General features: G+C 36.1%; 1 protein-coding gene across 7 annotated transcripts in view; it reads right to left on the bottom strand.

Moving 5' to 3' along the window:
- The window catches only part of Glut1 (Glucose transporter 1), a 106,137-nt gene that overhangs the window by 41,661 nt on the left and 47,189 nt on the right, over positions 1-17,287 (bottom strand). The window contains exon 1 of one of the 7 annotated variants that reach the window (XM_076134633.1): positions 4,318-4,342. The exons of the other annotated variants lie outside the window; for them this stretch is intronic. The gene's annotated coding sequence lies outside the window, so the exon portion shown is untranslated. Of the gene's footprint in view, positions 1-4,317; positions 4,343-17,287 lie in introns of those variants that run through there. 7 annotated transcript variants of the gene reach the window in all.

The following is a 17,287-nucleotide window of genomic DNA, read 5'->3' as shown; positions in this document are numbered from 1 at the left end:
CAACCTACATCATCATAGTTTGCGGTCGCCAAATAGATTTTTACAAAATCTGTTGGCTATTATTTTCGGCCTCGCTCTGGCCGCGCGGTTGTCGTGTTCAGAGCAATACCACTTTAATTTAGCGGCATTCTGAGTGACGTCTACATTGGTTTGTAAAACTGAACGATGAATTTTATTTCGACATGCTTTCAACTCTGATTGTTTCTATGTGTTCATATTTTTATACAAGTTGTCAACGTAATTGTTTTATTATATTAAGAACGGTGCCACTTTGTTGTTACATTTGCTGATGACTTTTTAAAGAGAGATTCTTAATTCGTGTGTTTTTATTCGCAGAGTGTGACAGGGAATTAAATTTATAATCCAACAATTTAGTACGCAATATACTGTTGTACTTTTTGACGCCGCCCGCCGTCTGCGCAGCGCGAGCGGTGTGTTTCTATTATGGAAACGTACATTTTGATACAACACTATGTCCAGGCATATTTAGTCTTTCGACAGAAGTTGATTTCGACATGGTACCATTTACATCTTATTAAGATGATAAATTATGCGGAGAGATCACAAAGGTCTTTAATAAATATCCTTTTATGTTAAGGCTGTAAATTCGAAAGTTTGTGAGGCTGGATGTGTGCATGATTATTACTTTTTCACGAAAAAATAATTGAAATAATTTTAATGAAAAATTTAACCAGTTAGGCAGTAATACCATGGGAAATATTTTTACTTGGACAAAATCGCGGGTGGAAGCTAGTAGTATATATGTCAATATAATTGCACTATGCTTTTAGCCGCTTCAAATGAGGTGTATTATTGGTATATAGTTCTCAGTAGCTCTATTTAGTAAATGCCTGTTGGACAATGCCTTTGGTTTAATTGTGCGGGTCATAGGCTGGAAATTACAAAGAGCCATGCATTATTAGGTATGTGTTGTCGGTCATAATGCTATTTCGCTCTATTGATAAGTTCAGAGAATGGTATAGATCAGAATGCGTTTGATGTGGATCGAACTGACAGAAACTCACGGCTTCAATCGAAAACTATTGTTCGTTGCAAGCTTTGATCGTTTTATGAAATACCTATCCTTTTATTATGTGTTAGAAGGATAGAAAAACTAAAAAGAGGACTTTATAAAGGCAGTTGGGGTTTCTAAGTGCTTGAAATTTGTCGCAAAATTGAAACCATCATTCATGCGTATGGTATTTTCTTGCGTAAATCACACCCGAACATCGAGGTTTCGTAACCAAACAATTGTCCGCCGCTTAGCGCCAAGAAGGCATACGAAAAGGCAAGAAAATCAAGACTTTTTACTAATGGTTAAGTAATTCATACTAATAACGTAAGTGTAAGAGTTTGTCTGTAAATTTTTCATGATATTTAGCATATAGTAGTTCAAATAGAGTGTAGTCTGTTGTTTCTCGGAATCTTCTCCCGCGGGACATTTTAAAAAGCGGATAAATCTACGACAGCGAAGCGAACCGCGCGGTTTCGAGCAAGTAACTAATATAACCTATAATAATCATAAACCGCAAATCAGTAGCCTGGTCAATCCGCTAATCAGTATTGAACAATGTAATGAAGTGAGGGTGTAGATAATTAGTTAATTACTGAATACACTCGACAATTAGTGGCGTAATTGAGCAAGTGAACTTGCGCCATTTCTGTAAGCAACCATGCAGGTTGTAAGCAACCATGCAGGTAGATCTATGCCAGTTATGTGCTAGTCACACGCATCGCGTCTTTGGAATGTTATCAACTACGCGAAAGGTCTAAGTTTGAGTCTCCTGACTGATTATTAGGTAGTACTTATAATTATGTGTGCAGAAATTGTTTTGTAGTTACCCGCGCGACTAGCGTTGTTGAAGGAAGTGTTTATAAAATTGCGTGTTTTAAATGGTTTTTTTTTTGAGTCATAAAAGTAGATTAAAAGCTGCTTAAGATTTATTACACTCGTATTTGTCATTACTATTCCCATTTACAAGTATTTTTTGATATCTTTGAGTGTGCAGTCAACATTTCTTTCAAAAAGGCCTCAAAAATAAGAAAACTAACAATTCTGTACCCGCGTGTTTCAATGTCGTTTAACCGTCGGGTACAAAGTGAATTTCGGCGTCTATATCAAGAGTTAATGGTAGCGACTGTTGTAATAGTTGAAATAAGATGTTGGCTGATGCACTAGAAACAGCAGCTGAAACTTATTTATACTTTACATTTCTTAACAAATAATTATTATAAAGTTTGGACGCCAAGAAAACGTACCAAAAAAAATATTTGGCACACAAGTATTTAACTTTGATTAACAATTCCTTAAAATCTTTTCGCGCGGCTAAAAGCACCACAAACTAATGCATAAAAGATCTTATACAGAAAATGTTCTTATTTACAGTTTCTTAACAGTTTTGATAAAGTTTTCCGTAAACCCGTCGGAAGTCTTGCTGTACATTTGACGTCTCACTGCATACTTTGAGACGATCGCTGTCTGAAACACAGCGTAACGTGTTTTCTAGACATTTATCTACTCAACTTTTAAGTGCTGATTATAAAACTGTTAAGGCACCGAGAAAATTAATATTTTTAAAGTTTGGCAACGTCTGCAGCATGTTATAACATTTCTTTTAGACATTTATCTATTTAACGGTCGAACACAAGTTTTAAAATGCTTAGGAGTCGAGAAAAAATAATATTTTCTATTGCTTTATGTTTAAAAGCAGTTAAATGAATATGTTTAAAGTTTGCCATTTGAAATCGGGTTGATTTGAAAGTTACATGTAAAAAAATGCTGGTTTTCTTGTTCGCAAAGCGCCGTCGGCAATTCGTTGCTGTTTGTTGGCAATTAACAATAAAATGCTTACCATGGGTTCTATTTGGTTACTTTTTAACAAATAGGCATTTTTATCTAAGGATAGTTTGTTTACGGCTTTTTCAGCAACTATTTTATAACCTACGATCCAAGATTTCGTCACTTAACATCCATTAACGCGTCTTAAAAGTGTTTTTCTCTACGGACAAGTAAAAGGTAAATTGCAACACACATCCAAACATTTTTTTCTCATATTTAGGGAAAACCAAAAGTCTTGCGATCGAGTACTGCAATGTACAACTCTTCCCGTACCACTTGTAGCGTCGATTTTCTCACTCATAGCTTATTTTATTTTGCACACTTATAAAGTGAAATAACATATTTGTAAGTGCTTTCCGACGTTGACACCGAACGTACCGCAAATTTGTTAGCTGCATCGCGGCTGTAATCCCTTGCGAGAAATCTATTAGAGAGGTGACAAGTTTACAGCAAAACAGCTTGTGTGATTCGTAAAATATGGAAGAACTGACTTATCCTATGAATTAAAATATCTAAATGTATATTTACGACGTGAAAAAGTGTTAGACGCTCATAGCGGCCAAATTTACGATTAAAGGCAGCATAATTTTATCTTTTCCGTAATAAATTACAAAAAAACAACACAAAAGTCCGTGAATAAACATTTTTAAAAGTCCAAAGGCTGCTTAAAATGTTAAAACGTGTAAAATCCGTAAATTCTTTCACACCATGATAGTGTGTGGATAATTCATTTTGTATTTTAAAAAGGTAAGCTTTCATTAATAAAATGTAAAGATTATTATAATGGTTTTCGAAATTCCACATTCACAAGTATTTTAAACTTAAACTCTGATTATTACAAGTCTCAAAAAAGTCTAAAACCAATCTCTATATCACGGTCTTTTGATAAATTATTCAATCAAAGTAATTCACTTGAGCGTAAATGTAAAATGTAGTATTTCCGGTCAAACGTTAAGTCCCTAATATCGGCCGTCGCATTAAAAATAGAGGAGTAGGGTCTAACTATCAAATTTCACTTTAAACTAATAAAATCGATATCATATTTCGCAAATGGATGCTCACAAAATTGGATTATTAATAGAAAAAATTAACTATGTCGCTCAAATTTATGTTACCGTAACGGATTAAGTTGCTCCATGTTTATACCGAATTAAAGAGTTTCCGATTAATTGAATAATTCCTTTTTAAGTATCCGCGGTTGAACACATTCGTTTAACAATTATCGACGAGTTAATTGACTGTTACCGACACGTCCGCCGCCAAACGTAAGACAATTATATCGTAATTAAAGCTACCACCACCGTCCGACACTACGAAAATAATTACGCGACGCGATTACTTAATTTACAAAAATATTTTCAGTCAAATCACGATAAGTAAAAAAAAAATATTTCAAAATTTAAACTATCTCCAAGTTGAAATGTGAATTATGTTAAAAAAAATCGAAAACCATCAAAAATTTAATTAAAAATCCTTACCCAATCCTCAGTGAAGAAAAAAAAATTTTCGGGAACTCTGCACAATTTTTTAATTTCACTAGTTAGAAGTGTAACCGCGCGTCGGAGCGTTCGGTGCGAGGCGGCTCACGGCTTCCAACTCAACGACGGGCGCGAGATGTGAATGCGGGGAGTTCAGCTCGCACTAATTGGCGTCTGTAGCCGGGGTGCGCGCATGCGCGGTGCCCATCCACCGACGAACACCTATCACCCTGCACTTGCTTACATATTTGAACCAATCTTTGAGCGCTTTGATTTTCTGAAGAATTCGCCCGCGATTGACGTGAATATTATTTATAACTTTACCTCATATAGATATCCAGTTATTAGATTTGTACCTTTTAACGCGATATATCGCGGTTTATATTTAGGACTCAACATTTCAACACTCGTTTAGCTCGCGAAGATATTTTCCTCGGTCGTTAACTCGAGAAATTTGAATTTTTATCTATTTTATATTTTCTACCTTGAGAAATGTAGTTTTATCATGTGTTTTATGAAAAATCGTTCTTGAAAAACCATTATTTTCACCTGTGACGCTAACTGGGTTAGATTTCCATCAAAAATGATTTCAGAACGGACCAGAATTAAAGCATTTGTGAAATGTGAATTTGAAAATTTGGATCACGAATTATTTCCCGGCTGAGTGAATTTGGGTAACGTTCGAGTTACTATGGTAACTCCTCGACCGCAGATGTACAGAAATCTCAACATTTCAGATTTCAGACGTCACATTTTTAAAGTCTCTTCAAATCCACGAGATGTCAAGGATTTCTCGAGCGCATGGAACCAATATATTTCGTAGATAGTTTTTGTATCGTTTTGCACATGAATCAATAAATTCTAATCGAGGACCGTTAAACAAAAGTTTCTCTTCGTGCCTAATTTATGCCGTCTAGCCGCGGCTGGAACTAAATACGGTCTAAAATAAATCATTCTCTAACGTGTCCAAACTTTCATGCCATTTCCGTGTACCTGTTTGCTCGCAGCCGAGCTTCAATTCAACGTAAAAGGCGAGTTGTGTGTGTAAACTCTTCGCGGCGCTAATGGGTAAAAACTTATACTGCACTGGATATCTAATATTCTAGTTTAGAAACTGTGTGGCAGCAAGGTGGCAGCAAGGTGGCTATAAGTTGATACCAGTTATTAGAATTGCAGTTGGAATATTCTCTCAAAGGGTTTCTCCCGTCCGTCGGGTTTCACGTAGGAATATGTACGGTGCCTCAGCTTTTAGTACGAACACCATTTCGTGTAGTTTCGCAACCACTTTGCTAATTCTATTAAGGTATTTACGCGTTAGGTTCCAGCCAAAGTTTAAGCTCTGTTGTATAGGAATTGTATGCGCGTTGGAACCGTTTACGTTGCGTTCATTAGAAATTCGGAAATAAGTTTATACGACAATTACGACTCATTTGTGTCTTCACGTACTGACGAATTTGAATGGAAAATTGTACGGCATTTTTACTCTATGACTACTGTCAGTTTTTCAATTAGGTACTTATATAGAAAATTATCATTAAGCTACTTGTTGAAGGTGCCCACAATCCAAAACACATATATAAGTCATCACAAGTTATATTTCGTACTACGCGTTTGCAATTCTCCGTACTCACTAAAAAGAAAATAAACCGAGATCAAGTAACAAATAAATGAAAAATCGTGAACAAAAGAATTCCCCGGTTACAGATGAATTAGCAGAAAAATATCATAATTAATATTGTCACTGCGAGGAGCGGAAACGGCGGCATGGAAAATATCATCGCTCGATTTAGTCGTTCATTCGCGCTAATTGTTCTAAGAATGTCGTTATTATTTTATTCCCTTTGAAAATGTTACATTAAAAATGCATTTTTCGACGGATAAATCTACTTAGTCACTTAATGAGGCGAAGGAATGGAATGTGAATGTTTTTAATATCGTTGTCTCTTACAATTTTCATTTTCCAATTTGAATAACGGGTTTATAAATGACTATTTAGTCACACATTTTTCTTAGTGACTTTTGCGTTTAAATGGTGCAATATTGTAGAAACAGTGTGTCTTTACTGCCTAGTTTTAATTATACTGAATGGCGAGTTTGTTTTCAACTCTTCTTGATGTGCGTGTATAGCCACGTGTGATGCTTTCGAAGGCCTGTTCGTAGTTTCCGTGCTACTTGTAAACCGACTGTGTCATAACAAATATAAAATTTAAGCATAAGATTTTTAAAGAACCGTTAGAACGGTATTAAAAGTATTCCTGAGCGTCGTCCTACTTAAAGAGTGGGCGGTGTTTGCAATTAGACTTGGCCTTGAGGTTGCATCTTTCAGTAAAAAATAGAACTCTCACTCATAAATCGGTGGGAGTATACTTATTTTATCGTTAAACATCAGCATAATAGAAGGTAGAAAAGAGGTTTTTAAAAGCAAATGTGAATAAAACTGCGATGTATTTCTTCGTACATGTTTTTCCAGTTAAGTCAAGAGTAAAGTGCCAAGTAAGCTTAGACTGAGTATTTACCAGATCGCCGAATTCCGGGCTGTTACTGAGAATTTATTTTGTAAAAGAAAAATCAACGGTTTAAAGGTCACAAATCCTTTTAATTTATTCACAAGAGAATTGGAGAACCGTGTTGATTTTTGACGGTTTACCGAAGTGTATATTTTTAGTCTCACTTTAGGATAAAATGTGGGATTTAGTGACAATCTTTGAACGATATACGAAGAAGTGTTCGAGCTGAGTTGTACTTTTAAGAGCGTGTGAAATGTCGTCAGTTTATTGAGAATAATAGAATAGACTTCCAGGACGAAGGCCTTAGCGTCGCTAATTTGGTCTCGATGTATCGGTAGCGAAGAACCTGTGTGTATTTAATTATCATCCTAAGACAAAGTACGAACGAAAAAAGCCGTACTTAAATTCTATAAACTAAAAATATTGATCATACAAGTAAACACTTATCGAAAAACCCTCAAATTATAATTTTGCGCTACTACTACCAGGAAAATTCGTGTACTACACTGAAACGATATTGCGCCAATATTTCCCGTGATTACTAACGTTTAAACTGTTTGCTATTACGTGTCCATCACCTGACCTTTGATGAGCTAACAAAACTAATCGACCATATAATTAGTAAACTGAAATTAATTAATTTATTAATGAACACCAGCTCTAAACCGAGATATGGCAGCTTGAAATGGTTTCAAAAAAAATAGACGTGACTATTTTGGAAGTTAATCTGATAATGGAGGAGTATGGGTGAGACTTTTGCCCTAAGATAAGAAAGTCTAGGTTAGGAGAACAAATGAAAGTACATGTAAGTGTAGCGATGTCCCTGGCGATCATACGGAGCCACGTTGATCCCGACTTAAATTAGTTGATGTGTTGAGTATCAGAAGTTTGACATTTAGAATGTACTGCCAAATTAGTTCCTACGACGCCCATCAGAGGCGCTGATCAGATTATCATACAAAATTTATCGATGACAAGCCGATTGTCGGTAGTCGATAGTGGTAGAGAATCGAGCTACAAAGCGTTTGACACCGTGTGTTGATAAATTTCGACAGAAAGCCAAAATTGGGCGCACGCGCAACATTTTTACAAGTAATTTTAAAGTTTGAAATTGTTACTAACTGGACAATAGATAGAAACGATATTTTGAACGTTTATGACGGGTCTATCCCACTAGTCCCGTTGAGTTGTCCCGTGACGGGACAACTGGGACAAAATAGTGCCAGTTGTCCCGTCACGGGACAACTCAACGGGACTAGTGGGATAGACCCTTTATGACATGATGACGAGGATTGTTCACTTTGTTTGTTTTACTATCCGTGCAAAATTACAATAAAATCTTATTCTTATTTCTTTCTGTAAACGAGTAAGAAATTCTCATACACCAATTTAAACAGACTCGCGCATATATTTATTTACTCTTAGTGTAATACATCCGCTTTGACGTACTCAAAGGAAAACTGCATTATTTGCTGTGGTCAAAGCAGCTTAAATAAACGTAAGTAAATAATTCAATAAAATATTGAAATATTAACGGAATTATGAGTTTGTAGTGATTGAAATGCTTTAATTCTATCTGATTATTAAATGGGAATGTTTCGAATAATTTTTGATTGCATGCATTTGTATCGGTAAAGGTACTTTGCGGCTGTGGATGTGTAAATGCGGAGGTATTTGGTGCATTAACATTATCGGATAATATTGGTACTCTCGTTATTATCAATTATTATGTGCTCTAGATTTATTTGACTGTAACAATATTATTCTGAAAATACATGTTGAGTAAACTACTACTGGTTCGGATTTTTTACCTATTTTTATATTTTATTTGACATGATATTTATAATATTTTAATTTACATATCTGTCTTTTCGGTAAGGTGATAACAAACTAGAGACAACAAGCTAGTGTCAGTAGACTAGTTACATTAGGCGAGTGTCATCTAGCCAGTGACATCAAGCCAGTGACATCAAGCGAGTGTCAGCGAGCTAGTGTCGTCCAGCCAGAGACATCAAGCGAGTGTCAGCGAGCTAGTGTCATCCAGCCAGTGACATCAAGCCAGTGACATCAAGCGAGTGTCAGCGAGCTAGTGTCATCCAGCCAGTGACATCAAGCCAGTGACATCAAGCGAGTGTCAGCGAGCTAGTGTCATCCAGCCAGTGACATCAAGCCAGTGACATCAAGCGAGTGTCAGCGAGCTAGTGTCATCCAGCCAGTGACATCAAGCCAGTGACATCAAGCGAGTGTCAGCGAGCTAGTGTCGTCCAGCCAGTGACATCAAGCGAGTGTCAGCGAGCTAGTGTCATCCAGCCAGTGACATCAAGCCAGTGACATCAAGCGAGTGTCAGCGAGCTAGTGTCATCCAGCCAGTGACATCAAGCCAGTGACATCACGCGAGTGTCAGCGAGCTAGTGTCATCCAGCCAGTGACATCAATTCAGTGTCAACAAGCCAGTGACATCAAGCTAGCGACATCAAGCTAGTGTCAGCAAGCTAGTATCAGTTAGCTAGTGTCAACCAGCAAGTGACATTAAGCCACTGTCAACAAACTAGTGTCATACAGCCAGAGTCTTCCAGCCAGTGTCCGTGAGCTAGTGTCATCCAGCCAGCGACACAGAGCCAGTGCTATCTAGCTAGTGTCATGTAGATATTATGATCACCACTTCTACTATCTACAACACTGACCAACTATTTAGATAATATGTTCCTCAAGATGCTAAAAAGGCCTACCTATTTAATTTTATACCTAACCGTAGAGTGATTGACATACAGGTTAACGCGGCGGTTAGCTGATCGCCAGCGAGTGCAATCATTGGCTATGAATTATTATATCCGATGTCCGACAATTACTAGGAAAGCGCCTCAATTAGTTACTCTGCTAATTAGTAAGTACACCAAACTGTAATTACCGTTGAAGCTGACCTCTTCTCATTATAATATAATTAATTCTATTGATTATATTACAAACATGTTGGCAAACCTTGTTTGACACAAAGGAGCTTGTAATCAATGCCCACCGTTTGGTAACACTAGGAAATGCAATAATTATCTCAATGCATTAATAATTACGAACACTCTATTAAATGTAGTATGTAATTGAATTGGGCCACTAGGTACTCTACCAAAGACACTATTCATCGGTACGTGTTGCAAAATTCCAAGTGCAGGCCAACGATTTTCGTATTCATGAGCTTAAAATATGTCACTATTTTAACTGCACAAATACTGGGAACAATACTTCTTCTATAAAGATTTCTTCTTTCAAAAGATATTTGAGAGAATCTTGCAGTTTGATACAATGCTTTAGTTTATTTGTATAGGTCTCTATCGAGGCTTAGGAAATGTATAAAATAGTGGAGGTATCTGTGAAGCACAGAGACGCTAAGCCGAGGCAACAAAGCGCCGGCTCAGCTACAGCAGCGAGTGCTAAACATCGCTTAACCTCGATGGTCTTTCATCAAACAGTTAATCTCTCCATGAGCATCTTCCCACAATCTGTGCAGCTGTAAGAGCGCCTCGCAGTGTCTTCAATGTGAAACTTGAACCGAATCCTATTTAGACCGGCTATCGACAACGGTACACAAAGTGCAGGCGCCAACTCCTTTGACAAAGGCCATTCAAGTAATTGAATACAGACTGGCCAGACTGCCGCTCCTTTCTAAAACGTGCTCCGACCGAGTATTCTAAAATATGCGGGCTAGTTGCACATATGAGACGTTTATATTGAACTTTACACGTTTAATACGAAGAGCTTTTATTGAATATATTTTGCGCAGATTCCGATGCGGTGCATCTAGCCGCATAATCCGTGGCGCAGTAGCTCCGTATGCCTTCACGTTCCCACACTATTTATTGGTTTGTACTTATTCTATTTCGTTGCTTCTGATAAGTTTTATTTGTGAGTGTGTGTCGGGCACGAGTACAGCCCGAGTGCAGCCACTCTCGTGACTTTTTCCTACTTAGTGCGGTTCATTCTGTCAATATATTTTCACATTGTATTTCACGACTCATTGAACAAATAGGTGAACAATCCTCGTACATTAGTGTTGAGTGATGCTTCAAACAGACTAGTGCACAACTCCGTAATGCGATTAAGTTGAACAGAACGTAATACCTGCCAATTAGTGGGGAACACACTGTTCAGTATTAAAATGTTTCATTAATGTTATTGCATTGGAATACCGAGTGTCTTCTACTAAGTTTGTTCTTCGAGTGCTAGACTGTCTACTTAAGGTTGTTGCAGCTTAACTTGGACGTCGTTATGAATTGAAATTGTGAAGGACTTGACGAACTAACAGACAGAGCAAACTCATAAAAACAGACCAAATAATACAGGTAGTCGTCCGCAGTTTGTTGTTTAAAAATGTTTTTACGTTGCTGTAAACGTAGAATAATAGTTTTTAAATGAATTTTGTGAAGGCCCACAGGTATGAACAGAAACTTAATACTCTGGCCACTTTCAGAAAATTTTAATCAAACATGAAAATGCAATTTTTTTTATCAATTTCATGGAAGCTGTGATGGTGTTTACAAAATATTTCGTTATATAAAATGTGTTATTTTATTCGCGGCGACAAGTAAATTACAGCAGATTTTAATGTCCGGGAAATAAGGCTTTGTATATTTTAATATTGTGATTTGTAGAACGTAAACTATAGGAAATAAAATGCCGAATATTTTTAAATGAAATCCAAGAATTTAGTTTTAATCCTTTGTGCTCATATTTCATTGTGAGATTATTGGGTCTGTTCTATTGCAATATATTGAAATATAGCTCCCATTTTTCTAAAAAGCGTTGTTTTGTTTGACAAACATAATAGTGCTTTGTTCCAGAAATAATTCAGCAAAAATTTATCGCGTTTTTTTCAAAGCTAAAACTGGTATTATCCACTTTTCAAAGCAATATAAAATGGTAGGTACAGTGAATGGCATAGGCATTTAATCTATAATAATATAAAAGCTGACCAGTACCTCGATTCTCTACCACTATCGACTACCGACAACCGGCTAGCTATCGAAATTTGACATTTAGAATGTACTGCCAAAATGTTTCCGAGGACACCCGTCAGAGGCGCTGATCAGATTTTCATACAAAATTTCTCGATGACAGTTCGGTTGTCGGTAGTCGATAGTAGTAGAGAATCGAGGCACAGTTTGAATGTTTTTTGAATGCGCTAGAATGCAGAACCTATAATCTCAGGATTTACTATTTCGAATTGAATTTTGTGTTGAACAGCCGATTATTTGAGTACAGCTATGGGCTATACAACTAGAAGAAATAGGAGGTGAGTAGCAAAAAAAATGTTGTGAAGACAGGACCAAAGTTCACGCAGAAGAAGTTGCGGTCAGCTGCTAGATAATTATATTGTTGTTTATTATTATGTAACTGTTTTTAAAGACTAGTCAAAATTGTTAATAACAAACATAACCTTTTAAAAGCAGAGATAAAGACAAGCGGAAAGGTCAAAAGGATTTTCCGTATGTTCTTTTGGACACCTTTTATATGTCTTATCGGCTCTCAATAAGTGGTAAGCATTTGATGTATATTATTTATACATAGTTCATATTATAAATGTGAAAGTGCTTGTCCTACTTTTCGTTATAATAATTCAACCGATTTAGTTATTCGGCCGGTTGTTACCCGGAACTAAGGCCATCATTTTAAAAAAAAGCGTCATGTCTTATATTATGTTTCTTTTTACCCACTTTAATAAAAGAAGGAGATTTTGTTCCTATCTTTTAATTGGGTGGACCAATTTCAATGGTTTTTATTCAGTGATCCTCACGTAGTCTGAATTTAATTGATAATTGAGACGTAGTTTGAAAATGACGATAATTACGCATTCGTTGTTCTGATAAACATGACAGATTGTTTTAAAATCGTTTCTTTTAGTATTATTTTAGGTCCATTCAATCATTTATCCATCGTTATTCCCTTTAAGAAACAGTGATCGTAATGACAAAAGCGTCATAGTGTATCGGGTTTACCAATTAGAACTTCAAACTGAGAGATTTGTCTCGCAAATACAAATGTATTTTGATTTCTCCCGTGTACCGTAAATCTGCTTTGTAGTATTATCCCAGTTATCGCCTGCACCTTTGTGTTAATTAAGCGCAATTTCTAACTAATGAAGTGAAAATGTCACAGGACGCCTTCAGACGATGCAGATTGGAAATTATAGACGCCATTTTCCGATGGGACTGTGATTTTATGCTTGTACAATACAAGATATGCTTGAACAATTTAGTCTTTATTTCATGGAATAATAGAAATAATTATTAGTTTGGAATGTAGTATTTTTGTGAATATGCTTGATACTATTTGTAATTAAATATTTTTAGAAATGAGGACAATATGGACGTTTGTTTGTGGGGTTCCATTTCGAGAGAAGGATGAGAAGATTTATTCCAATGGTACATTTCCTCGGACTTTCACATGATTTATTGATTGTTTTTGGAATTCATAATAAAGTTGGCAGATTTTTTACACATATTCCTATGCAATTTTTTTATAACTGTTGTTACCAGTTACTGTTTGAATACAGGCATATTAACCTAACTATGATTATATTCCATGTCAGAAAGCGTGCCTGTTGCCATTTATCAGTACAAGCATTAACAACAGTCTTCTACAAAAAAAATAAAAAAGGCAACCTTTACCAAAACAACTATTCATATAGAACTTATTTTCAACCGCAAATTGATTCGAAAGGACAAAGTAATACAGACTCGTAACAAAATCAATGAATATCATAGTTTTATCGTGACCGAGAATTGAAACGGCACGGTGCATTAATATTATATCGAGGAGACCGCTATCCTATTGCAAGGTAAAAGCAATTTGAATACAAATCATGGGAATACGACAGCTGTTTATTAGGTACAGTATAAATGCAGTTAATCACGTCCTTGTAAAATATACTGGAGCGTTCTGACGACCTTCGTTGCAACGTTAACCGCCTACGAATCGATTGAATGACCGAGGCTACTACACGTATTAATAATACACGAACACATAACGGAAAGTGGAGGGCACTTACTTATTTAAGCCCGCTTTGATATGCCTTGTCGTGATTTAAAAGTGCCATTGTAAATGCTTGAAACTATTGGTTTGCTTTGAATTGATTGTTGGCGTCGTGTGACTTGCCACTGTTTAGAGTACTCAATTAGTGTTGAGTCTAGTAACATTTTGTGCAATAAAATTACCGAATAACTACTAAAGTCTAAGAATACATTGCACTATTCCTAAAAAGGGTTACGAAAGACTTACGATAAGATTTTCGTTTATATTACACGAAGCGTAGTTAGCTTTCAAAAAGTAAAAGACGGAAAAGCAGCTCTCTAACATATTCTAGTTTATCTAGTTGTGTAAATCTTTACTCTAAGATTTAGACATAGTGGTTTGTCTCATTGCTTTGCAAGAGATCTCTTCCAGTAATGAGAGAGATTCTGGGTCATCAGGCTGATAATGTTAGGGACTCAAGACTAATATTTTCTTGTATACAACAGTCAAGAAATAAATACCATTGGACGGCTCACACACGGTTATTTGATTCCAAACTAAGCAGAGCTTGTACTATGATAACCAAATAACTGATAACCATACTTTTAAACTTTTAAATACATACTTATATATATAAATAACTCATTTCTTTACAAAAACAAGTTACTTTCAAACAATTACTGCCTTTTTCCTCCCCATAAAATTCTATCAAATGTCAACAAACTCAGTCATATGTGTAGTGAAAACCAACGGGATATATTCTAAATGCCGTCGTTTTGATTGACAAAGCGCCGTGAGAGCGGCCGAAACTACACCGGTGATATTCTAAAGCTTTTCAATCATTGCAATACAGTAGTCTATGGAAAGCCATTCCGTTCACGTGACAATGACGTTTAGGATGAAGTTGAAACTGGCTGTTTGGCACGGAGTTTTTTTCCGTGAATTTTTATGGCTTTCTTTTCGATTGCGTTTGAATTTAAGTTGTATGTTTATAGTTTGATAGATTAAGACAAAGTTAATTATATCGGTAATGTATAATAGATGTAATGAGTCAAGGGAAGTTTGTAGAGATCGTATCAAGTGGCGATCCTCGCTTTTGCCCACCCCTATAAGAATTGGCGTTGTTTTTTATATTTTTTCGTTATTAAACATAGATAAATGTAACTATACGTTAGACTAGGCATAATAACATAACGACTGCAAACTACATCCTAATTCTAGTTGTAGTTTGCAGTTACGACGGCAGATTGAATGCGTTGGTGCAATGTGATCTAATTTAGCTTAAAGTATCTAAGACTGAATGTTTTATAAAAAAAAGTTTCTTCTTTATCTGCAGTAGTAGTCTTTGGCTATCTGCTTTTTAACCGTATTTTTCAAAAAAATATTCGATTATTGCAGTAAATAGCTAATCAATTCAAGCATAACAGAGCCTCTACTATAACAAAAAATAATTCACTATGATATACACCCAGTTGCAAAGCCAGTCTTTTGAAACCTAGCAACGACTACCACGTCTATAACTCTACATCACTCCGGTTGATCAAGAGTCGTCTCTACAATCCCACTAAACTGTGAGTGCTCTACATCGAACAAAACCTCCCCTGATTCTTATTTCACGTCCGAGTTTTGAACAAAGAAATGCATTGTATCGATTCCATCGATATGAAAAATTACCGAGTATTTGTCGCTATATGTAAATGAATAAACTAACTCACAGTATATCTTTACTATTCTTTGTAGCAAAAAACAATGTTTAAACCAAGTCATAATTAACCGCGTAAAAATGTAACGTCATAAGCATTCACAAAAATGCTTGTTTCACTTATGTGCATTAACAACATTAAAAGTTCTGACTACAAAGAAAAGATATGAGTAAAATGAGAGCTCAGCTTAAAAACCACTAGTCTTTTTCCGTTGCATTTTATAAAAGAGGGTTACGTAACCACTGAAAATGTTCTGAAATGACGGTGAATGTGCAACGTATCAAAACTGGGCTAAAAAACCACACATTGACCTCAAAAAAACTTAAAATACTCCCGCTAATGAGAACTCGATAAGCAAATTCTTTAAACCATTGCGTAATGCATTTTTCGTAGCGAATCGGTAACGATCGTGCTACGGGCTACGAGAGTGCTACGAACCGCTACGAGGCCGTGCGCGACAATAAGGTTTAACCTTACATTAACCTATTTTCGTAGCAAGTAGTTCGATACTTGGCTACTAGCGACTGCATAATGTTACAAACTGTATATTATGTGTACGCTAGTCGGGTTTTTGATGTTCGTTTGTTATTTAGTATTAGCCCGATAGCAGATGATATATTGTACATGTTCATTTAATTTTGTTCTACTAACTTGAAATAGTCAAAAAATTAATGTATTAAAATCTTATTGCTTTACGTAATTCAATATAAATCTAGAAAAACTTAAATTAGCAGTCTTATTAAAAATACTTTATCAACTAATTCGACCAATCCTCTCGAAAGTCGACAGGGCGAAGCTCGTTTGGAACAAACGTCATCAATAAAACAGTGACGTCAGAATATTTGATAAAAGATTGACGTGATATGACCATTTTTGGTTTGAAACTGTGCGGCGAAACTCCATCGAGGCTTAACTGAACAATTTCGTGAATAGTGTGCTTCCACCAAACAGAGCCACGACTGTTCTATGAAAAACGCTTCCCATCGTTCTTTTGTTTAAAAGTTGATAATTTAAGGCTTTGTATGGAATTCTTTTTGTCGTAAATTTACTGCCAAAAGATTTTTACACGATTTTCGGGTACAAACCACTGCTATGTAGGCTAGGTTTACCATTGATCATTTATGCGTGATCAATAACATCTATACTAATATTATAAAGCTGAAGAGTTTGTTTGTTTGTTTGTTTGAACGCGCTAATCTCAGGAACTACTGGTCTGATTTGAAAAATTCTTTCACTGTTAGATAGCCCATTTATCGAGGAAGGCTATAGGCTATATATCATCACGCTACGATCATTAGGAGCGGAGTAGTAAGGAAAAATGTTACAAATACGGGGAAAATTATGACCCATTCTCTCTTACGTGACGCAAGCGAAGTTGCGCGGGTCAGCTAGTACATTATATCATGCATGTTATACCCAAAGGTGCCGGCAGAGTTGTAATACACCTACGTTTTGCCACTAACAGTGTTAGTTCTATGTAAGAGAAGGGAGCCTATTGCCATTTATCGGAAACGTTGTCAAACTTCTGTTCTATTGCGAATTATTCTTATATCAAATAGGAAAGGCCAAAATAACAATTTACCCAACCCAGGAATCCGAAGTTTTTAGAGCAGCAGTCGGATAAATGTGCTACTGATCGCGCCACGGAGGCAGTGAAAAGAAAACAACATTACTGCAATTATGTCTGAATTTATTTTTTAGGCATTCAAATGTTACTTCAATATTCAACAGATTTAAGTGCCCAGAAGTTCAGTATTC

Source organism: Anticarsia gemmatalis, chromosome Z (genome assembly GCF_050436995.1).
Source record: "Anticarsia gemmatalis isolate Benzon Research Colony breed Stoneville strain chromosome Z, ilAntGemm2 primary, whole genome shotgun sequence".
Taxonomy (NCBI): domain Eukaryota; kingdom Metazoa; phylum Arthropoda; class Insecta; order Lepidoptera; family Erebidae; genus Anticarsia; species Anticarsia gemmatalis.
Note: the sequence above shows the minus strand (reverse complement) of the source record. Positions and strands in the feature narration are given on the sequence as shown.